Source organism: Arachis stenosperma, chromosome 6, assembly GCF_014773155.1.
Source record: "Arachis stenosperma cultivar V10309 chromosome 6, arast.V10309.gnm1.PFL2, whole genome shotgun sequence".
Taxonomy (NCBI): domain Eukaryota; kingdom Viridiplantae; phylum Streptophyta; class Magnoliopsida; order Fabales; family Fabaceae; genus Arachis; species Arachis stenosperma.
Window position 1 is genome coordinate 109,305,392 of NC_080382.1, and position 5,277 is coordinate 109,310,668.

Sequence of the window (5,277 nt, forward strand, 5' to 3'; positions counted from 1 at the left end):
CCTATCAAAGTTTTGCTCAGGTCCCTCAATTTCAGCCAGAAAATACCTAAAATCACAGAAAAACATATAAACTCATAGTAAAGTCTAGAAATGTGAATTTAGCATAAAAACTAATGAAAATATCCCTAAAAGAAACTAGATCATACTAAAAACTACATAAAAACAATGTCAAAAAGTGTATAAATTATCCGCTCATCAGACTTCCAATTCTCATATCTTGTCAAGAGTTTATTTTACAGTTATTTATTTATTTTAATTGTCATTTGAATTACTTGTCATACTTCTTCCTTATTTCCAAAACCCCCAATTTTACCTTTTTCATAGCCAATAATAAGAACATACCTCCCTGCAATTCCTTGAGAAGACGAACCGAGGTTTAAATACTTCAGTTATCAATTTATTTAGGGGTTTATTACTTGTGACAACCAAAACGTTTGCACAAATGGATTTCTGTTGGTTTAGAATCTATATCTACAACGCGACTATTTTTATAAAATTCTTTACTAGCAAAAATCCTAACGTCGTTAGTCTCTTGGCACCTCTTTAGAACAAGTGCTAGATGGTCAAGACAGGAGCTGAATGAGTCTCCAAACACTGAAAAGTCATTCATGAAGACTTCCAGAAATTTTTCCACCATATCAGAGAAAATAGAGAGCATGCACCTTTGAAAGGTTGTAGGTGCATTGCACAAACCAAATGGCATCCTTCTGTATGCAAATACTCCGGATGGACATGTGAATGCTATTTTCTCTTGATCCTGGGGATCTACTGCAATTTGATTATAATCTGAATATCCATCCAGAAAGCAGTAGTATTCATGACCTGCTAGTCTTTCTAGCATTTGGTCTATGAATGGTAAAGAAAAATGATCCTTTCTGGTAGCTGTATTGAGCCTTCTATAATCAATACACATACGCCACCCTATAACTGTTCTTGTAGGAACCAGTTCATTTTTTTCATTATGAACCGCTGTTATACCACCCTTCTTAAGGACGACTTGGACAGGGCTTACCCAGGGGCTATCAGAAATGGGATAAATAATCCCAGCCTCTAGTAATTTAGTGACCTCCTTCTACACCACCTCCTTTATGGCTGGATTCAGCCGCCTCTGTGGTTGAACCACTGGCTTAGCGTCACCCTCCAATAAGATCTTGTGCATGCATCTAGCTGGGCTAATGCCCTTAAGATCACTAATGGACCACCCAAGAGCTGTCTTGTGTGTCCTCAGCACTTGAATTAGTGCTTCCTCTTCCTGTGGTTCTAAGGTAGAGCTTATGATTACAGGAAAGGTGTCACCTTCTCCCAGAAATGCATATTTCAGGGATGGTGGTAATGGTTTGAGCTCGGGTTTGGGAGGTTTCTCCTCTTCCTGAGGGATTTTCAGAGGTTCTATTATTCTCTCTGGTTCCTCCAGATCAGGCTGAGCATCTTTAAAGATATCCTCTAGCTCTGATTCGAGACTCTCAGTCATATTGACCTCTTTTACCAAAGAGTCAATAATATCAATGCTCATGCAGTCATTTGGGGTGTCTAGATGCTGCATAGCTTTGACAACATTCAACTTAAACTCGTCCTCATTGACTCTCAGGGTCACTTCCCCTTTTTAGACGTCAATGAGGGTTCGTCCAGTTGCTAGAAAAGGTCTTCCTAGAATGAGAGTTGCACACTTGTTCTCCTTCGTTTCCAACACCACAAAGTCAGTGGGAAAGGCAAATAGTCCAACCTTGACAATTATGTCTTCAATCACGCCTGATGGGTATTTAATGGAGCCATCAGCAAGTTGGAGACATATCCGGGTTGGTTTGACTTCTTCAATCAAACCAAGCTTTCTGATAGTAGATGCAGGTATTAGGTTGATACTTGCCCCAAGGTCACATAAAGCTTGCTTGGTACAAGTACCCTCTAATGTGCATGGTATCATAAAGCTTCCGGGATCTTTAAGCTTCTCAGGTAAGCTTTTCAAAATGACTGCACTGCATTCTTCAGTGAGGTAAACTTTTTCAGTTTCTCTCCAATCCTTCTTATGACTTAAGATCTCTTTCATGAACTTAGCATAAGAGGGTATTTGCTCAAGTGCCTCTGCAAATGGAATCTTTATTTCAAGAGTCCTGAGATAGTCTGCAAAGCGGGCAAATTGCTTATCCTGTTTCACTTGGCGGAGTTTCTGAGGATAAGGCATTTTGGCTTTGTATTCCTCAACCTTAGTTGCTGCAGGTTTACTACCTACAAAGGTGGTTTGAGAAGCCTTTTTAGAGGGGTTGCTATCAGCACTTGTATGTGTCTGATCCTCCACTGGCGTTTGAATGCCAGGGGTGGAAGCTAGAGTGGCGTTAGACGCCAACTCCTTACTTGTTTCTGGCATCTGAACGCCAGAACTATGCTTCCTTTGGGCGTTCAATGCCAATTCCTTGCTTGTTTCTGGCGTTGAATGCCATGACTGAGCATGGGTTGGGCGTTCAACGCCAGCTCTCCACCCCTTTTCTGGCGTTTAAGCGCCAGAATTATTCCTCTCTAGACTCTGACTGTCCTCAGAGGGATTTTGGGTAGCAGTTTGTTCATTTCTTGGCTTCCTGCTGCCTTGAAGTAAGGTATTTAATGTTTTTCCACTTCTTAATTGAACTGCTTGGCACTCTTCTGTTATTTGTTTTGACAATTGCTATTCTGTTTGCTTCAACTGCACTTCCATATTCATATTAGCCATTCTTGTTTCTTGCAATATCTCCTTGAATTTGGCTAGCTGTTTTGTTAGAAAATCTAATTGCTGATTGAATTCAGTAACTTGTTCTGCAGGACTTAGTTCAGCAGTTACTGTTTTAGCCTCTTCTTTCATGGAAGGTTCACTGCTTAGATACAGATGCTGATTTCTGGCAACTGTATCAATGAGCTCTTGAGCTTCTTCAATTGTCTTTCTCATGTGTATAGATCCACCAGATGAGTGGTCTAGAGAAATCTGATCTTTCTCTGTAAGCCCATAATAAAAGATGTCTAACTGCACCCACTCTGAAAACATTTTAGAGGGGCATTTTCTTAGCATCTCTTTGTATCTCTCCCAGGCATCATAAAGGGATTCATTATCTCCTTGTTTGAAGCCTTGGATGCTCAGCCTTAGCTGTGTCATCCGTTTTGGAGGAAAATAGTGATTCAGAAATTTTTCTGACAGCTGTTTCCATGTCTTTATGCTGTCCTTAGGTTGGTTATTTAACCACCTCTTAGCTTGGTCTTTTACAGCAAATGGAAACAGTAACAATCTGTAGACATCCTGATATACTTCCTTATCATGTACTGTGTCATCAATTTGTAAAAACTGTGCCAAAAACTCTGTAGGTTCTTCCTGTGGAAGATTAGAATACTGGCAACTTTGCTGCACCATGATAATGAGCTGAGGGTTCAACTCAAAGCTACTGACTCCGACGGAGGGTATACAGATACTACTCCCGTATGAAGCAGTAGTGGGGTTAGCATATGACCCCAGAGTCCTTCTGGACTGTTCATTTCCACTTAGGTCCATGATGGAGAAAGGGAGATGATGTGGATTTATTTTATTTATTTTATTATACTAAAAAAATTATTTTCAAAATAATAAAATAGAATAAAATAAAAACCAAAACAAAAAAAAACAAAAAATAAAAAATAAAATAAAAAAAATAAAAATAAAAAATTTCAAAATATTTTATGAAGATTTTCGAAAAAGTGAGGAGAGAGAAAGTGGTTAGGATATTTTTGAAAAAGATATGATTTGAAAAATTTTGACCAAGTCAACCCAAGTAATTCGAAAATTATGAGAAATTAAAGGAAAAGATATTTTTTATTTTTGAATTTTATGATGAAAGAGAAAAATACACAAAAGACACAAGACTTAAAATTTTAAGATTTTAATGCTCCTTGTTTTTCAAAAATTTTGGAGGGAAAACACCAAGGGACACCAAACCTAAAAATTTTAAGATCAAAACACAAAGAAGACTCAAGCACACCTTGAAAACTCACAAAAACAATAAGAACAAAAGAAAGAACACCAAACTTAAAAATTTTAGAAAACCAATTAAAATTTTTGAAAACTAAAGAAAAATTAACAAGAAAACACCAAACTTAAAGTTTGGTACAAGATTTAATCAAAGAAAAATTATTTTTGAAAAAAGTTTTAAAAGGAAGATACCCAATTGCCAAGAACATAAGCCAACGCTCTAGCTAACTGAGCTATAAATGTAACGTATTTTAACAAGGTATTTAATAAATAAAAATTTTTTTGAAACAAAAAATTTAAAAATGCACAAGAAAAACAAGAAAAGACACAAAACAAGATAAAACAAAGATCAAACAAGAAAAATTGGCAAGAATAATTTGAAGATCAAGGAAGAACAAAGAACATGCAATTCGAAAATTGAAAGACAAAGAAAAGCATGCAATTGACACCAAACTTAAAATATGAAACTAAACTCAAACAAAAGACGGCAAGAAAAATTAAAAACGAATAGAGAAAAATAATATTTTTGAAAGATTTTTTTAAAAGGAATAATAGAAGATGCAATCCTAGTGACTCTAAACAAAAAGACAAATTTTTCCTAATCCAAGTAATAAGATAAACCGTCAGTTGTTCAAACTCAAACAATCCCCGGCAACGGCACCAAAAACTTGGTGCACGAAAATTACACTCACACTATGTAATTCCACACAACTAACCAGCAAGTGCACTGGGTCGTCCAAGTAATACCTTACGTGAGTAAGGGTCGAATCCCACGGAGATTGTTGGCTTGAAGCAAGCTATGGTTATCTTATTATTCTTAGTCAGGATACCAATAGGGTTCTTTTAGCTTTAATTGTAAAAAGTGAAAGTGCATAAAATAAGTAATTGTTACGCAGTGATGGAGAATATGTTAGAGTTTTGGAGATGTTTTGTCTTCTGAATCCCTGCAACAATACTTTCTCACTTTCAAAAATGCAAGGCTCCTTCCATGGCAAGCTGTATGTAGGGCATCACCGTTGTCAATGGCTACTTCCCATCCTCTCAGTGAAAATGGTCCAAATGCTCTGTCACAGCACGGCTAATCATCTGTGGGTTCTCGATCATGTCGGAATAGGATCCATTGATCCTTTTGCATCTGTCACTACACCCAACACTCGCGAGTTTGAAGCTCGTCACAGTCATCCAATCCTTGAATCCTACTCGGAATACCACAGACAAGGTTTAGACCTTCCGGATTTTCAAGGATTCTACCAATGGATTCTAGCTTATACCACGAAGATTCTGATTAAGAAATCTAAGAGATACTCATTCAATCT